Genomic DNA, 21,835 nt, shown 5'->3' with positions numbered 1-21,835 from the left:
CACTCTCTGACACTCTCTGACACTCTCTATCACACTCTGACACTCTCTGACACTCTCTATCACTCAATGACACACTCTGAAACTGACTATCACTCCCTATCACTCTCTACCACTCTCTGACACTCACTGACACTCTCAGACACTCGCTGTCACTCTCAGACACTCTCTGTCACTCTCTAACACTCTCTATCACTCTCTGACACTCTCTATCACTCCCTATCACTCTCTGACACTCTCTGACACTCTCCATCACTCTCTGACACTCTCTATCACTCAATGACCCTCTGTGACACTCTCTATCACTCTCCATCACTCTCTGTCACTCTCTATCACTCTCTGACACTCTCTGACACTCTCTATCACTCTCTGACACTCTCTGACACTCTCAGAGGGTTTCTATCACTCTCTATCACTCACTGACACTCTCAGACACCCTCTATCAGTCTCTGACACTCACTGACACTCTCAGACACACTATTTCACTCTCTGTCACTCTCAGACACTCTCAGACACTCTCTATCGCTCTCTGACACTCTCTGACACACTCAATCACTCTCTATCACTCTCTGAAACACTCTGACACTCTCTATCACTCTATGACACTCTCTGACACTCTCTATCACTCTCCATCACTCTCTGACACTCTCTGACACTCTCAGACACTCTCTGGCACTCTCTGTCACTCTCTATCAATCTCTGACACTCTCTCTCACTCTCTTACACTCACTATCACTCTCTGACAGTCTCTGACACTCTCTATCACACTCTGACACTCACTGACACTCTCAGACACTCGATGTCACTCTCAGACACTCTCTGTCACTCTCTGACACTCTCTATCACTCTCTGACACTCTCTATCACTCCCTATCACTCTCTGACACTCTCTGACACTCTCCATCACTCTCTGACACTCTCTATCACTCAATGACCCTCTGTGACACTCTCTATCACTCTCCATCACTCTCTGTCACTCTCTATCACTCTCTGACACTCTCTGACACTCTCTATCACTCTCTGACACTCTCTGACACTCTCAGAGGGTCTCTATCACTCTCTATCACTCACTGACACTCTCAGACACCCTCTATCAGTCTCTGACACTCACTGACACTCTCAGACACTCTATTTCACTCTCTGTCACTCTCAGACACTCTCAGACACTCTCTATCACTCTCTGACACTCTCTGACACTCTCAGACACTCTCTATCGCTCTCTGACACTCTCTGACACACTCAATCACTCTCTATCACTCTCTGAAACACTCTGACGCTCTCTATCACTCTATGACACTCTCTGACACTCTCTATCACTCTCCATCACTCTCTGACACTCTCTGACACTCTCAGACACTCTCTGGCACTCTCTGTCACTCTCTATCAATCCCTGAAACTCTCTATCACTCTCTATCACTCTCTTACACTCATTATCACTCTCTGACAGTCTCTGACACTCTCTATCACACTCTGACACTCTCTGACACTCTCTATCACTCAATGACACACTCTGAAACAGTATATCACTCCCTATCACTCTCTGACACTCACTGACACTCTCAGACACTCGCTGACACTCTCTGACACTCTCTGTCACTCTCTGACACTCTCTATCACTCTCTGACACTCTCTATCACTCACTGACACTCTCTTTCGCTCTCTGACACTCTCTGACACTCTCAGAGACTCTCTATGACTCTCCATCACTCTCTGACACTCTCTGACACTCTCTATCACTCTCTGAAACACTCTGACACTCTCTATCACTCTATGACACTCTCTGACACTCTCTATCACTCTCTATCACTCTCTGACACACTCTGACACTCTCTGACACTCTCAGACACTCTCTGTCACTCTCTGTCACTCTCTTATCAATCTCTGACACTCTCTATCACTCTCTATCACTCTCTTACACTCTCTATCACTCTCTGACACTCTCTGACATTCTCTATCACACTCTGACACTCTCTGACACTCTCTGACACTCTCTATCACTCACTGACACTCTCTTTCGCTCTCTGACACTCTCTGACACTCTCTATCACACTCTGACACTCTCTGACACTCTCTATCACTCAATGACACACTCTGAAACTGACTATCACTCCCTATCACTCTCTATCACTCTCTGACACTCACTGACACTCTCAGACACTCGCTGTCACTCTCAGACACTCTCTGTCACTCTCTGACACTCTCTATCACTCTCTGACACTCTCTATCACTCCCTATCACTCTCTGACACTCTCTGACACTCTCCATCACTCTCTGACACTCTCTATCACTCTCTGACACTCTCCGACACTCTCAGAGGGTCTCTATCACTCTCTATCACTCACTGACACTCTCAGACACCCTCTATCAGTCTCTTACACTCACTGACACTCTCAGACACTCTATTTCACTCTCTGTCACTCTCAGACACTCTCAGACACTCTCTATCACTCTCTGACACCTCTGACACTCTCAGACACTCTCTATCGCTCTCTGACACTCTCTGACACACTCAATCACTCTCTATCACTCTCTGAAACACTCTGACACTCTCTATCACTCCATGACACTCTCTGACACTCTCTATCACTCTCCATCACTCTCTGACACTCTCTGACACTCTCTGACACTCTCAGACACTCTCTGGCACTCTCTGTCACTCTCTATCAATCTCTGACACTCTCTATCACTCTCTATCACTCTCTTACACTCACTATCACTCTCTGACAGTCTCTGACACTCTCTATCACACTCTGAGACTCTCTGACACTCTCTATCACTCAATGACACACTCTGAAACAGTATATCACTCCCTATCACTCTCTGACACTCACTGACACTCTCAAACACTCGCTGTCACTCTCAGACACTCTCTGTCACTCTCTGACACTCTCTATAACTCTCTGACACTCTCTATCACTCACTGACACTCTCTTTCGCTCTCTGACACTCTCTGACACTCTCAGAGACTCTCTATGACTCTCCATCACTCTCTGAAACTCTCTGACACTCTCTATCACACTCTGACACTCTCTGACACTCTCTATCACTCAATGACACACTCTGAAACTGTCTATCACTCCCTATCACTCTCTAACACTCTCTGACACTCACTGACACTCTCTATCACTCAATGACACACTCTGAAACTGTCTATCACTCCCTATCACTCTCTATCACTCTCTGACACTCTCTTTCACTCTCTGACATTCTCTATCACTCTCTGACATTCTCAGACTCTCTCTGTCACTCTCTGACACTCCCTATCACTCTCTGACACTCTCTGACACTCTCTATCACTCTCTTACACTCTCTGACACTCTCTATCACTCAATGACCCTCTGTGACACTCTCTATCACACTCCATCACTCTCTGACACTCTCTGACACTCTCAGACACTCTCAGACACTCTCTATCACACTCCGTATCACTCTCTGACACTCTCTGAAACTCTCTATCACTCTCTGACACTCTCTGTAACTCTCTATCACTCTCTGACACTCTCTATCACTCTATATCACTCTCTGACACACTCTGACACTCACTATCACTCTCTTTCACTCTCTGACACTCACTATCACTCTCTATCAATCTCTGACACTCTCTGACACTCTCTATCACTCAATGACCCTCTGTGGCACTCTCTATCACTCTCCATCACTCTCTGACACTCTCTGACACACTCTGACACTCTCAGATACTCTCTATCACACTCCGTATCACTCTCTATCACTCTCTGAAACTCTCTATCACTCTCTGACACTCTCTGTAACTCTCTATCACTCTCTGACACTCTCTATCACTCTCTGACACACTCTGACATTCTCTATCACTCTCTTTCACTCTCTGACACTCTCTGACACTCACTATCACTCTCTATCAATCTCTGACACTCTCTGACACTCTCTATCACTCAATGACCCTCTGTGACACTCTCTATCACACTCTGACACTCTCTGACACTCTCTATCACTCAATGACACACTCTGAAACTGTCTATCACTCCATATAACTCTCTATCACTCTCTGACACTCTCAGACACTCTCTATCGCTCTCTGACACTCTCTGACACACTCAATCACTCTCTATCACTCTCTGAAACACTCTGACACTCTCTATCACTCTATGACACTCTCTGACACTCTCTATCACTCTCCATCACTCTCTGACACTCTCTGACACTCTCAGACACTCTCTGGCACTCTATGTCACTCTCTATCAATCTCTGACACTCTCTATCACTCTCTATCACTCTCTTACACTCACTATCACTCTCTGACAGTCTCTGACACTCTCTATCACACTCTGACACTCACTGACACTCTCAGACACTCGCTGTCACTCTCAGACACTCTCTGTCACTCTCTGACACTCTCTATCACTCTCTGACAGTCTCTATCACTCCCTATCACTCTCTGACACTCTCTGACACTCTCCATCACTCTCTGACACTCTCTATCACTCAATGACCCTCTGTGACACTCTCTATCACTCTCCATCACTCTCTGTCACTCTCTATCACTCTCTGACACTCTCTGACACTCTCTATCACTCTCTGACACTCTCTGACACTCTCAGAGGGTCTCTATCACTCTCTATCACTCACTGACACTCTCAGACACCCTCTATCAGTCTCTGACACTCACTGACACTCTCAGACACTCTATTTCACTCTCTGTCACTCTCAGACACTCTCAGACACTCTCTATCACTCTCTGACACTCTCTGACACTCTCAGACACTCTCTATCGCTCTCTGACACTCTCTGACACACTCAATCACTCTCTATCACTCTCTGAAACACTCTGACGCTCTCTATCACTCTATGACACTCTCTGACACTCTCTATCACTCTCCATCACTCTCTGACACTCTCTGACACTCTCAGACACTCTCTGGCACTCTCTGTCACTCTCTATCAATCCCTGAAACTCTCTATCACTCTCTATCACTCTCTTACACTCACTATCACTCTCTGACAGTCTCTGACACTCTCTATCACACTCTGACACTCTCTGACACTCTCTATCACTCAATGACACACTCTGAAACAGTATATCACTCCCTATCACTCTCTGACACTCACTGACACTCTCAGACACTCGCTGTCACTCTCAGACACTCTCTGTCACTCTCTGACACTCTCTATCACTCTCTGACACTCTCTATCACTCACTGACACTCTCTTTCGCTCTCTGACACTCTCTGACACTCTCAGAGACTCTCTATGACTCTCCATCACTCTCTGACACTCTCTGACACTCTCTATCACTCTCTGAAACACTCTGACACTCTCTATCACTCTATGACACTCTCTGACACTCTCTATCACTCTCTATCACTCTCTGACACACTCTATCACTCTCTGACACTCTCAGACACTCTCTGTCACTCTCTGTCACTCTCTTATCAATCTCTGACACTCTCTATCACTCTCTATCACTCTCTTACACTCTCTATCACTCTCTGACACTCTCTGACATTCTCTATCACACTCTGACACTCTCTGACACTCTCTGACACTCTCTATCACTCACTGACACTCTCTTTCGCTCTCTGACACTCTCTGACACTCTCTATCACACTCTGACACTCTCTGACACTCTCTATCACTCAATGACACACTCTGAAACTGACTATCACTCCCTATCACTCTCTATCACTCTCTGACACTCACTGACACTCTCAGACACTCGCTGTCACTCTCAGACACTCTCTGTCACTCTCTGACACTCTCTATCACTCTCTGACACTCTCTATCACTCCCTATCACTCTCTGACACTCTCTGACACTCTCCATCACTCTCTGACACTCTCTATCACTCTCTGACACTCTCCGACACTCTCAGAGGGTCTCTATCACTCTCTATCACTCACTGACACTCTCAGACACCCTCTATCAGTCGCTTACACTCACTGACACTCTCAGACACTCTATTTCACTCTCTGTCACTCTCAGACACTCTCAGACACTCTCTATCACTCTCTGACACTCTCTGACACTCTCAGACACTCTCTATCGCTCTCTGACACTCTCTGACACACTCAATCACTCTCTATCACTCTCTGAAACACTCTGACACTCTCTATCACTCCATGACACTCTCTGACACTCTCTATCACTCTCCATCACTCTCTGACACTCTCTGACACTCTCTGACACTCTCAGACACTCTCTGGCACTCTCTGTCACTCTCTATCAATCTCTGACACTCTCTATCACTCTCTATCACTCTCTTACACTCACTATCACTCTCTGACAGTCTCTGACACTCTCTATCACACTCTGACACTCTCTGACACTCTCTATCACTCAATGACACACTCTGAAACAGTATATCACTCCCTATCACTCTCTGACACTCACTGACACTCTCAAACACTCGCTGTCACTCTCAGACACTCTCTGTCACTCTCTGACACTCTCTATCACTCTCTGACACTCTCTATCACTCACTGACACTCTCTTTCGCTCTCTGACACTCTCTGACACTCTCAGAGACTCTCTATGACTCTCCATCACTCTCTGACACTCTCTGACACTCTCTATCACACTCTGACACTCTCTGACACTCTCTATCACTCAATGACACACTCTGAAACTGTCTATCACTCCCTATCACTCTCTAACACTCTCTGACACTCACTGACACTCTCAGACACTCGCTGTCACTCTCTGACAATCTCTGTCACACTCTGACGCTCTCTGACACTCTCTATCACTCTCTGACACTCTCTATCACTCCCTATCACTCTCTATCACTCTCTGACACTCTCTTTCACTCTCTGACATTCTCTATCACTCTCTGACATTCTCAGACTCTCTCTGTCACTCTCTGACACTCCCTATCACTCTCTGACACTCTCTGACACTCTCTATCACTCTCTTACACTCTCTGACACTCTCTATCACTCAATGACCCTCTGTGACACTCTCTATCACACTCCATCACTCTCTGACACTCTCTGACACACTCTGACACTCTCAATCACACTCCGTATCACTCTCTGACACTTTCTGAAACTCTCTATCACTCTCTTACACTCTCTGAAACTCTCTATCACTCTCTTACACTCTCTGTAACTCTCTATCACTCTCTGACACTCTCTATCACTCTATATCACTCTCTGACACACTCTGACACTCACTATCACTCTCTTTCACTCTCTGACACTCACTATCACTCTCTATCAATCACTGACACTCTCTGACACTCTCTATCACTCAATGACCCTCTGTGGCACTCTCTATCACTCTCCATCACTCTCTGACACTCTCTGACACACTCTGACACTCTCAGACACTCTCTATCACACTCCGTATCACTCTCTATCACTCTCTGAAACTCTCTATCACTCTCTGACACTCTCTGTAACTCTCTATCACTCTCTGACACTCTCTATCACTCTCTGACACTCTCTGACACTCTCCATCACTCTCTGACACTCTCTATCACTCAATGACCCTCTGTGACACTCTCTATCACTCTCCATCACTCTCTGTCACTCTCTATCACTCTCTGACACTCTCTGACACTCTCTATCACTCTCTGACACTCTCTGACACTCTCAGAGGGTCTCTATCACTCTCTATCACTCACTGACACTCTCAGACACCCTCTATCAGTCTCTGACACTCACTGACACTCTCAGACACTCTATTTCACTCTCTGTCACTCTCAGACACTCTCAGACACTCTCTATCACTCTCTGACACTCTCTGACACTCTCAGACACTCTCTATCGCTCTCTGACACTCTCTGACACACTCAATCACTCTCTATCACTCTCTGAAACACTCTGACGCTCTCTATCACTCTATGACACTCTCTGACACTCTCTATCACTCTCCATCACTCTCTGACACTCTCTGACACTCTCCGACACTCTCAGACACTCTCTGGCACTCTCTGTCACTCTCTATCAATCCCTGACACTCTCTATCACTCTCTATCACTCTCTTACACTCACTATCACTCTCTGACAGTCTCTGACACTCTCTATCACACTCTGACACTCTCTGACACTCTCTATCACTCAATGACACACTCTGAAACAGTATATCACTCCCTATCACTCTCTGACACTCACTGACACTCTCAGACACTCGCTGTCACTCTCAGACACTCTCTGTCACTCTCTGACACTCTCTATCACTCTCTGACACTCTCTATCACTCACTGACACTCTCTTTCGCTCTCTGACACTCTCTGACACTCTCAGAGACTCTCTATGACTCTCCATCACTCTCTGACACTCTCTGACACTCTCTATCACTCTCTGAAACACTCTGACACTCTCTATCACTCTATGACACTCTCTGACACTCTCTATCACTCTCTATCAATCTCTGACACACTCTGACACTCTCTGACACTCTCAGACACTCTCTGTCACTCTCTGTCACTCTCTTATCAATCTCTGACACTCTCTATCACTCTCTATCACTCTCTTACACTCTCTTTCACTCTCTGACACTCTCTGACATTCTCTATCACACTCTGACACTCTCTGACACTCTCTGACACTCTCTATCACTCACTGACACTCTCTTTCGCTCTCTGACACTCTCTGACACTCTCTATCACACTCTGACACTCTCTGACACTCTCTATCACTCAATGACACACTCTGAAACTGACTATCACTCCCTATCACTCTCTATCACTCTCTGACACTCACTGACACTCTCAGACACTCGCTGTCACTCTCAGACACTCTCTGTCACTCTCTGACACTCTCTATCACTCTCTGACACTCTCTATCACTCCCTATCACTCTCTGACACTCTCTGACACTCTCCATCACTCTCTGACACTCTCTATCACTCTCTGACACTCTCCGACACTCTCAGAGGGTCTCTATCACTCTCTATCACTCACTGACACTCTCAGACACCCTCTATCAGTCTCTTACACTCACTGACACTCTCAGACACTCTATTTCACTCTCTGTCACTCTCAGACACTCTCAGACACTCTCTATCACTCTCTGACACTCTCTGACACTCTCAGACACTCTCTATCGCTCTCTGACACTCTCTGACACACTCAATCACTCTCTATCACTCTCTGAAACACTCTGACACTCTCTATCACTCCATGACACTCTCTGACACTCTCTATCACTCTCCATCACTCTCTGACACTCTCTGACACTCTCTGACACTCTCAGACACTCTCTGGCACTCTCTGTCACTCTCTATCAATCTCTGACACTCTCTATCACTCTCTATCACTCTCTTACACTCACTATCACTCTCTGACAGTCTCTGACACTCTCTATCACACTCTGACACTCTCTGACACTCTCTATCACTCAATGACACACTCTGAAACAGTATATCACTCCCTATCACTCTCTGACACTCACTGACACTCTCAAACACTCGCTGTCACTCTCAGACACTCTCTGTCACTCTCTGACACTCTCTATCACTCTCTGACACTCTCTATCACTCACTGACACTCTCTTTCGCTCTCTGACACTCTCTGACACTCTCAGAGACTCTCTATGACTCTCCATCACTCTCTGACACTCTCTGACACTCTCTATCACACTCTGACACTCTCTGACACTCTCTATCACTCAATGACACACTCTGAAACTGTCTATCACTCCCTATCACTCTCTAACACTCTCTGACACTCACTGACACTCTCAGACACTCGCTGTCACTCTCTGACAATCTCTGTCACACTCTGACACTCTCTGACACTCTCTATCACTCTCTGACACTCTCTATCACTCCCTATCACTCTCTATCACTCTCTGACACTCTCTTTCACTCTCTGACATTCTCTATCACTCTCTGACATTCTCAGACTCTCTCTGTCACTCTCTGACACTCCCTATCACTCTCTGACACTCTCTGACACTCTCTATCACTCTCTTACACTCTCTGACACTCTCTATCACTCAATGACCCTCTGTGACACTCTCTATCACTCTCCATCACTCTCTGACACTCTCTGACACTCTCCGACACTCTCAGACACTCTCTGGCACTCTCTGTCACTCTCTATCAATCCCTGACACTCTCTATCACTCTCTATCACTCTCTTACACTCACTATCACTCTCTGACAGTCTCTGACACTCTCTATCACACTCTGACACTCTCTGACACTCTCTATCACTCAATGACACACTCTGAAACAGTATATCACTCCCTATCACTCTCTGACACTCACTGACACTCTCAGACACTCGCTGTCACTCTCAGACACTCTCTGTCACTCTCTGACACTCTCTATCACTCTCTGACACTCTCTATCACTCACTGACACTCTCTTTCGCTCTCTGACACTCTCTGACACTCTCAGAGACTCTCTATGACTCTCCATCACTCTCTGACACTCTCTGACACTCTCTATCACTCTCTGAAACACTCTGACACTCTCTATCACTCTATGACACTCTCTGACACTCTCTATCACTCTCTATCACTCTCTGACACACTCTGACACTCTCTGACACTCTCAGACACTCTCTGTCACTCTCTGTCACTCTCTTATCAATCTCTGACACTCTCTATCACTCTCTATCACTCTCTTACACTCTCTTTCACTCTCTGACACTCTCTGACATTCTCTATCACACTCTGACACTCTCTGACACTCTCTGACACTCTCTATCACTCACTGACACTCTCTTTCGCTCTCTGACACTCTCTGACACTCTCTATCACACTCTGACACTCTCTGACACTCTCTATCACTCAATGACACACTCTGAAACTGACTATCACTCCCTATCACTCTCTATCACTCTCTGACACTCACTGACACTCTCAGACACTCGCTGTCACTCTCAGACACTCTCTGTCACTCTCTGACACTCTCTATCACTCTCTGACACTCTCTATCACTCCCTATCACTCTCTGACACTCTCTGACACTCTCCATCACTCTCTGACACTCTCTATCACTCTCTGACACTCTCCGACACTCTCAGAGGGTCTCTATCACTCTCTATCACTCACTGACACTCTCAGACACCCTCTATCAGTCTCTTACACTCACTGACACTCTCAGACACTCTATTTCACTCTCTGTCACTCTCAGACACTCTCAGACACTCTCTATCACTCTCTGACACTCTCTGACACTCTCAGACACTCTCTATCGCTCTCTGACACTCTCTGACACACTCAATCACTCTCTATCACTCTCTGAAACACTCTGACACTCTCTATCACTCCATGACACTCTCTGACACTCTCTATCACTCTCCATCACTCTCTGACACTCTCTGACACTCTCTGACACTCTCAGACACTCTCTGGCACTCTCTGTCACTCTCTATCAATCTCTGACACTCTCTATCACTCTCTATCACTCTCTTACACTCACTATCACTCTCTGACAGTCTCTGACACTCTCTATCACACTCTGACACTCTCTGACACTCTCTATCACTCAATGACACACTCTGAAACAGTATATCACTCCCTATCACTCTCTGACACTCACTGACACTCTCAAACACTCGCTGTCACTCTCAGACACTCTCTGTCACTCTCTGACACTCTCTATCACTCTCTGACACTCTCTATCACTCACTGACACTCTCTTTCGCTCTCTGACACTCTCTGACACTCTCAGAGACTCTCTATGACTCTCCATCACTCTCTGACACTCTCTGACACTCTCTATCACACTCTGACACTCTCTGACACTCTCTATCACTCAATGACACACTCTGAAACTGTCTATCACTCCCTATCACTCTCTAACACTCTCTGACACTCACTGACACTCTCAGACACTCGCTGTCACTCTCTGACAATCTCTGTCACACTCTGACACTCTCTGACACTCTCTATCACTCTCTGACACTCTCTATCACTCCCTATCACTCTCTATCACTCTCTGACACTCTCTTTCACTCTCTGACATTCTCTATCACTCTCTGACATTCTCAGACTCTCTCTGTCACTCTCTGACACTCCCTATCACTCTCTGACACTCTCTGACACTCTCTATCACTCTCTTACACTCTCTGACACTCTCTATCACTCAATGACCCTCTGTGACACTCTCTATCACACTCCATCACTCTCTGACACTCTCTGACACACTCTGACACTCTCAGACACTCTCTATCACACTCCGTATCACTCTCTGACACTCTCTGAAACTCTCTATCACTCTCTTACACTCTCTGTAACTCTCTATCACTCTCTGACACTCTCTATCACTCTATATCACTCTCTGACACACTCTGACACTCACTATCACTCTCTTTCACTCTCTGACACTCACTATCACTCTCTATCAATCACTGACACTCTCTGACACTCTCTATCACTCAATGACCCTCTGTGGAACTCTCTATCACTCTCCATCACTCTCTGACACTCTCTGACACACTCTGACACTCTCAGACACTCTCTATCACACTCCGTATCACTCTCTATCACTCTCTGAAACTCTCTATCACTCTCTGACACTCTCTGTAACTCTCTATCACTCTCTGACACTCTCTATCACTCTCTGACACTCTCTGACACTCTCCATCACTCTCTGACACTCTCTATCACTCAATGACCCTCTGTGACACTCTCTATCACTCTCCATCACTCTCTGTCACTCTCTATCACTCTCTGACACTCTCTGACACTCTCTATCACTCTCTGACACTCTCTGACACTCTCAGAGGGTCTCTATCACTCTCTATCACTCACTGACACTCTCAGACACCCTCTATCAGTCTCTGACACTCACTGACACTCTCAGACACTCTATTTCACTCTCTGTCACTCTCAGACACTCTCAGACACTCTCTATCACTCTCTGACACTCTCTGACACTCTCAGACACTCTCTATCGCTCTCTGACACTCTCTGACACACTCAATCACTCTCTATCACTCTCTGAAACACTCTGACGCTCTCTATCACTCTATGACACTCTCTGACACTCTCTATCACTCTCCATCACTCTCTGACACTCTCTGACACTCTCCGACACTCTCAGACACTCTCTGGCACTCTCTGTCACTCTCTATCAATCTCTGACACTCTCTATCACACTCTGACACTCTCTGACACTCTCTATCACTCAATGACACACTCTGAAACAGTATATCACTCCCTATCACTCTCTGACACTCACTGACACTCTCAGACACTCGCTGTCACTCTCAGACACTCTCTGTCACTCTCTGACACTCTCTATCACTCTCTGACACTCTCTATCACTCACTGACACTCTCTTTCGCTCTCTGACACTCTCTGACACTCTCAGAGACTCTCTATGACTCTCCATCACTCTCTGACACTCTCTGACACTCTCTATCACTCTCTGAAACACTCTGACACTCTCTATCACTCTATGACACTCTCTGACACTCTCTATCACTCTCTATCACTCTCTGACACACTCTGACACTCTCTGACACTCTCAGACACTCTCTGTCACTCTCTGTCACTCTCTTATCAATCTCTGACACTCTCTATCACTCTCTATCACTCTCTTACACTCTCTTTCACTCTCTGACACTCTCTGACATTCTCTATCACACTCTGACACTCTCTGACACTCTCTGACACTCTCTATCACTCACTGACACTCTCTTTCGCTCTCTGACACTCTCTGACACTCTCTATCACACTCTGACACTCTCTGACACTCTCTATCACTCAATGACACACTCTGAAACTGACTATCACTCCCTATCACTCTCTATCACTCTCTGACACTCACTGACACTCTCAGACACTCGCTGTCACTCTCAGACACTCTCTGTCACTCTCTGACACTCTCTATCACTCTCTGACACTCTCTATCACTCCCTATCACTCTCTGACACTCTCTGACACTCTCCGACACTCTCAGACACTCTCTATCACTCTCTGACACTCTCCGACACTCTCAGAGGGTCTCTATCACTCTCTATCACTCACTGACACTCTCAGACACCCTCTATCAGTCTCTTACACTCACTGACACTCTCAGACACTCTATTTCACTCTCTGTCACTCTCAGACACTCTCAGACACTCTCTATCACTCTCTGACACTCACTGACACTCTCAGACACTCTCTATCGCTCTCTGACACTCTCTGACACACTCAATCACTCTCTATCACTCTCTGAAACACTCTGACACTCTCTATCACTCCATGACACTCTCTGACACTCTCTATCACTCTCCATCACTCTCTGACACTCTCTGACACTCTCCGACACTCTCAGACACTCTCTGGCACTCTCTGTCACTCTCTATCAATCTCTGACACTCTCTATCACTCTCTATCACTCTCTTACACTCACTATCACTCTCTGACAGTCTCTGACACTCTCTATCACACTCTGACACTCTCTGACACTCTCTATCACTCAATGACACACTCTGAAACAGTATATCACTCCCTATCACTCTCTGACACTCACTGACACTCTCAAACACTCGCTGTCACTCTCAGACACTCTCTGTCACTCTCTGACACTCTCTATCACTCTCTGACACTCTCTATCACTCACTGACACTCTCTTTCGCTCTCTGACACTCTCTGACACTCTCAGAGACTCTCTATGACTCTCCATCACTCTCTGACACTCTCTGACACTCTCTATCACACTCTGACACTCTCTGACACTCTCTATCACTCAATGACACACTCTGAAACTGTCTATCACTCCCTATCACTCTCTAACACTCTCTGACACTCACTGACACTCTCAGACACTCGCTGTCACTCTCTGACAATCTCTGTCACACTCTGACACTCTCTGACACTCTCTATCACTCTCTGACACTCTCTATCACTCCCTATCACTCTCTATCACTCTCTGACACTCTCTTTCACTCTCTGACATTCTCTATCACTCTCTGACATTCTCAGACTCTCTCTGTCACTCTCTGACACTCCCTATCACTCTCTGACACTCTCTGACACTCTCTATCACTCTCTTACACTCTCTGACACTCTCTATCACTCAATGACCCTCTGTGACACTCTCTATCACACTCCATCACTCTCTGACACTCTCTGACACACTCTGACACTCTCAGACACTCTCTATCACACTCCGTATCACTCTCTGACACTCTCTGAAACTCTCTATCACTCTCTTACACTCTCTGTAACTCTCTATCACTCTCTGACACTCTCTATCACTCTATATCACTCTCTGACACACTCTGACACTCACTATCACTCTCTTTCACTCTCTGACACTCACTATCACTCTCTATCAATCACTGACACTCTCTGACACTCTCTATCACTCAATGACCCTCTGTGGCACTCTCTATCACTCTCCATCACTCTCTGACACTCTCTGACACACTCTGACACTCTCAGACACTCTCTATCACACTCCGTATCACTCTCTATCACTCTCTGAAACTCTCTATCACTCTCTGACACTCTCTGTAACTCTCTATCACTCTCTGACACTCTCTAACACTCTCTGACACACTCTGACATTCTCTATCACTCTCTTTCACTCTCTGACACTCTCTATCACTCTCAGACACTCTCTATCGCTCTCTGACACTCTCTGACACGCTCAATCACTCTCTATCACTCTCTGAAACACTCTGACACTCTCTATCACTCTATGACACTCTCTGACACTCTCTGACCCTCTCTGACACTCTCAGACACTCTCTGGCACACTCTATCACTCTCTGACACTCTCTGACACAATCTGTCCCTCTCTGACACTCTCTGACACTATTTGACACTCTCTGACACTATCACACTCTCTGACACTCTCACAATCTCTGACACTCTCACACTCTCTGACACTCTCTGTCCCTCTCTGACACTCTCTGACACTATCTGACACTCTCTGACACTATCATACTCTCTGACCCTCTCTGACCCTCTCTGACCCTCTCTGACCCTCTCTGACACTCTCTGACACTCTCTGACAAACTCTATCACTCTCTGACACTCTCTGACACTCTCAGACACTCTCAGACACTCTCTGGCACACTCTGTCACTCTCTAACACTCTCTATCACTCTCTGACACTCTCTATCACTCCCTATCACTCTCTGACACTCTCTGACACTCTCCATCACTCTCTGACACTCTCTGACACTCTCAGAGGGTTTCTATCACTCTCTATCACTCACTGACACTCTCAGACACCCTCTATCAGTCTCTGACACTCACTGACACTCTCAGACACTCTATTTCACTCTCTGTCACTCTCAGACACTCTCAGACACTCTCTATCACTCTCTGACACTCTCTGACACTCTCAGACACTCTCTATCGCTCTCTGACACTCTCTGACACACTCAATCACTCTCTATCACTCTCTGAAACACTCTGACACTCTCTATCACTCCATGACACTCTCTGACACTCTCTATCACTCTCCATCACTCTCTGACACTCTCTGACACTCTCTGACACTCTCAGACACTCTCTGGCACTCTCTGTCACTCTCTATCAATCTCTGACACTCTCTATCACTCTCTATCACTCTCTTACACTCACTATCACTCTCTGACAGTCTCTGACACTCTCTATCACTCTCTGACACTCTCTGACACTCTCTATCACTCAATGAAAAACTCTGAAACAGTATATCACTCCCTATCACTCTCTGACACTCACTGACACTCTCAAACACTCGCTGTCACTCTCAGACACTCTCTGTCACTCTCTGACACTCACTATCACTCTCTGACACTCTCTATCACTCACTGACACTCTCTTTCGCTCTCTGACACTCTCTGACACTCTCAGAGACTCTCTATGACTCTCCATCACTCTCTGACACTCTCTGACACACTCTATCACACTCTGACACTCTCTGACACTCTCTATCACTCAATGACACACTCTGAAACTGTCTATCACCCCCTATCACTCCCTATCACTCTCTAACACTCTCTGACACTCACTGACACTCTCAGACACTCGCTGTCACTCTCTGACACTCTCTGTCACACTCTGACACTCACTGACACTCTCTATCACTCTCTGACACTCTCTATCACTCCCTATCACTCTCTATCACTCTCTGACACTCTCTTTCACTCTCTGACATTCTCTATCACTCTCTGACATTCTCAGACTCTCTCTGTCACTCTCTGACACTCCCTATCACTCTCTGACACTCTCTGACACTCTCTATCACTCTCTTACACTCTCTGACACTCTCTATCACTCAATGACCCTCTGTGACACTCTCTATCACACTCCATCACTCTCTGACACTCTCTGACACACTCTGACACTCTCAGACACTCTCTATCACACTCCGTATCACTCTCTGACACTCTCTGAAACTCTCTATCACTCTCTGACACTCTCTGTAACTCTCTATCACTCTCTGACACTCTCTATCACTCTATATCACTCTCTGACACACTCTGACACTCACTATCACTCTCTTTCACTCTCTGACACTCACTATCACTCTCTATCAATCTCTGACACTCTCTGACACTCTCTATCACTCAATGACCCTCTGTGGCACTCTCTATCACTCTCCATCACTCTCTGACACTCTCTGACACACTCTGACACTCTCAGATACTCTCTATCACACTCCGTATCACTCTCTATCACTCTCTGAAACTCTCTATCACTCTCTGACACTCTCTGTAACTCTCTATCACTCTCTGACACTCTCTATCACTCTCTGACACACTCTGACATTCTCTATCACTCTCTTTCACTCTCTGACACTCTCTGACAATCACTATCACTCTCTATCAATCTCTGACACTCTCTGACACTCTCTATCACTCAATGACCCTCTGTGACACTCTCTATCACACTCTGACACTCTCTGACACTCTCTATCACTCAATGACACACTCTGAAACTGTCTATCACTCCCTATCACTCTCTATCACTCTCTGACACTCACTGACAATCTCAGACACTCGCTGTCACTCTCAGACACTCTCTTACACTCTCTGACACTCGCTGTCACTCTCAGACACTCTCTGTCACTCTCTGACACTCTCTATCACTCTCTGACACTCTCTATCACTCACTGACACTCTCTTTCGCTCTCTGACACTCTCTGACACTCTCAGAGACTCTCTATCACTCTCTATCACTCTCTGACACTCTCTGACACTCTCTATCACACTCTGACACTCTCTGACACTCTCTATCACTCAATGACACACTCTGAAGCTGACTGTCACTCCCTATCACTCTCTATCACTCTCTGACACTCACTGACACTCTCAGACACTCGCTGTCACTCTCAGACACTCTCTGTCACTCTCTGACAGTCTCTATCACTCTCTGACACTCTCTATCACTCCCTATCACTCTCTGACACTCTCTGACACTCTCCATCACTCTCTGACACTCTCTATCACTCAATGACCCTCTGTGACACTCTCTATCACTCTCCATCACTCTCTGTCACTCTCTATCACTCTCTGACACTCTCTGACACTCTCTATCACTCTCTGACACTCTCTGACACTCTCAGAGGGTCTCTATCACTCTCTATCACTCACTGACACTCTCAGACACCCTCTATCAGTCTCTGACACTCACTGACACTCTCAGACACTCTATTTCACTCTCTGTCACTCTCAGACACTCTCAGACACTCTCTATCACTCTCTGACACTCTCTGACACTCTCAGACACTCTCTATCGCTCTCTGACACTCTCTGACACACTCAATCACTCTCTATCACTCTCTGAAACACTCTGACACTCTATATCACTCTATGACACTCTCTGACACTCTCTATCACTCTCCATCACTCTCTGACACTCTCTGACACTCTCAGACACTCTCTGGCACTCTCTGTCACTCTCTATCAATCTCTGACACTCTCTATCACTCTCTATCACTCTCTTACACTCACTATCACTCTCTGACAGTCTCTGACACTCTCTATCACACTCTGACACTCACTGACACTCTCAGACACTCGCTGTCACTCTCAGACACTCTCTGTCACTCTCTGACACTCTCTATCACTCTCTGACACTCTCTATCACTCCCTATCACTCTCTGACACTCTCTGACACTCTCCATCACTCTCTGACACTCTCTATCACTCAATGACCCTCTGTGACACTCTCTATCACTCTCCATCACTCTCTGTCACTCTCTATCACTCGCTGACACTCTCTGACACTCTCTATCACTCTCTGACACTCTCTGACACTCTCAGAGTGTCTCTATCACTCTCTATCACTCACTGACACTCTCAGACACCTTCTATCAGTCTCTGACACTCACTGACACTCTCAGACACTCTATTTCACTCTCTGTCACTCTCAGACACTCTCAGACACTCTCTATCACTCTCTGACACTCTCTGACACTCTCAGACACTCTCTATCGCTCTCTGACACTCTCTGACACACTCAATCACTCTCTATCACTCTCTGAAACACTCTGACGCTCTCTATCACTCTATGACACTCTCTGACACTCTCTATCTCTCTCCTTCACTCTCTGACACTCTCTGACACTCTCTGACACTCTCAGACACTCTCTGGCACTCTCTGTCACTCTCTGTCAATCCCTGACACTCTCTATCACTCTCTATCACTCTCTTACACTCACTATCACTCTCTGACAGTCTCTGACACTCTCTATCACACTCTGACACTCTCTGACACCATCTGTCACTCAATGACACACTCTGAAACAGTATATCACTCCCTATCACTCTCTGACACTCACTGACACTCTCAGACACTCGCTGTCACTCTCAGACACTCTCTGTCACTCTCTGACACTCTCTATCACTCTCTGACACTCTCTATCACTCACTGACACTCTCTTTCGCTCTCTGACACTCTCTGACACTCTCAGAGACTCTCTATGACTCTCCATCACTCTCTGACACTCTCTGACACTCTCTATCACTCTCTGGAACACTCTGACACTCTCTATCACTCTATGACACTCTCTGACACTCTCTGACACTCTCTATCACTCTCTATCACTCTCTGACACACTCTGACACTCTCTGACACTCTCAGACACTCTCTGTCACTCTCTGTCACTCTCTTATCAATCTCTGACACTCTCTATCACTCTCTATCACTCTCTTACACTCTCTATCACTCTCTGACACTCTCTGACATTCTCTGTCACACTCTGACACTCTCTGACACTCTCTGACACTCTCTATCACTCACTGACACTCTCTTTCGCTCTCTGACACTCTCTGACACTCTCTATCACACTCTGACACTCTCTGACACTCTCTATCACTCAATGACACACTCTGAAACTGACTATCACTCCCTATCACTCTCTATCACTCTCTGACACTCACTGACACTCTCAGACACTCGCTGTCACTCTCAGACACTCTCTGTCACTCTCTGACACTCTCTATCACTCTCTGACACTCTCTATCACTCCCTATCACTCTCTGACACTCTCTGACACTCTCCATCACTCTCTGACACTCTCTATCACTCTCTGACACTCTCCGACACTCTCAGAGGGTCTCTATCACTCTCTATCACTCACTGACACTCTCAGACACCCTCTATCAGTCTCTTACACTCACTGACACTCTCAGACACTCTATTTCACTCTCTGTCACTCTCAGACACTCTCAGACACTCTCTATCACTCTCTGACACTCTCTGACACTCTCAGACACTCTCTATCGCTCTCTGACACTCTCTGACACACTCAATCACTCTCTATCACTCTCTGAAACACTCTGACACTCTCTATCACTCCATGACACTCTCTGACACTCTCTATCACTCTCCATCACTCTCTGACACTCTCTGACACTCTCTGACACTCTCAGACACTCTCTGGCACTCTCTGTCACTCTCTATCAATCTCTGACACACTCTATCACTCTCTATCACTCTCTTACACTCACTATCACTCTCTGACAGTCTCTGACACTCTCTATCACACTCTGACACTCTCTGACACTCTCTATCACTCAATGACACACTCTGAAACAGTATATCACTCCCTATCACTCTCTGACACTCACTGACACTCTCAAACACTCGCTGTCACTCTCAGACACTCTCTGTCACTCTCTGACACTCTCTATCACTCTCTGACACTCTCTATCACTCACTGACACTCTCTTTCGCTCTCTGACACTCTCTGACACTCTCAGAGACTCTCTATGACTCTCCATCACTCTCTGACACTCTCTATCACACTCTGACACTCTCTGACACTCTCTATCACTCAATGACACACTCTGAAACTGTCTATCACTCCCTATCACTCTCTAACACTCTCTGACACTCACTGACACTCTCAGACACTCGCTGTCACTCTCTGACAATCTCTGTCACACTCTGACACTCTCTGACACTCTCTATCACTCTCTGACACTCTCTATCACTCCCTATCACTCTCTATCACTCTCTGACACTCTCTTTCACTCTCTGACATTCTCTATCACTCTCTGACATTCTCAGACTCTCTCTGTCACTCTCTGACACTCCCTATCACTCTCTGACACTCTCTGACACTCTCTATCACTCTCTTACACTCTCTGACACTCTCTATCACTCAATGACCCTCTGTGACACTCTCTATCACACTCCATCACTCTCTGACACTCTCTGACACACTCTGACACTCTCAGACACTCTCTATCACACTCCGTATCACTTTCTGACACTCTCTGAAACTCTCTATCACTCTCTTACACTCTCTGTAACTCTCTATCACTCTCTGACACTCTCTATCACTCTATATCACTCTCTGACACACTCTGACACTCACTATCACTCTCTTTCACTCTCTGACACTCACTATCACTCTCTATCAATCACTGACACTCTCTGACACTCTCTATCACTCAATGACCCTCTGTGGCACTCTCTATCACTCTCCATCACTCTCTGACACTCTCTGACACACTCTGACACTCT

The sequence above is a fragment of the Heterodontus francisci genome, chromosome 18 (genome assembly GCF_036365525.1).
Source record: "Heterodontus francisci isolate sHetFra1 chromosome 18, sHetFra1.hap1, whole genome shotgun sequence".
Classification (NCBI taxonomy): domain Eukaryota; kingdom Metazoa; phylum Chordata; class Chondrichthyes; order Heterodontiformes; family Heterodontidae; genus Heterodontus; species Heterodontus francisci.
Note: the sequence above shows the minus strand (reverse complement) of the source record.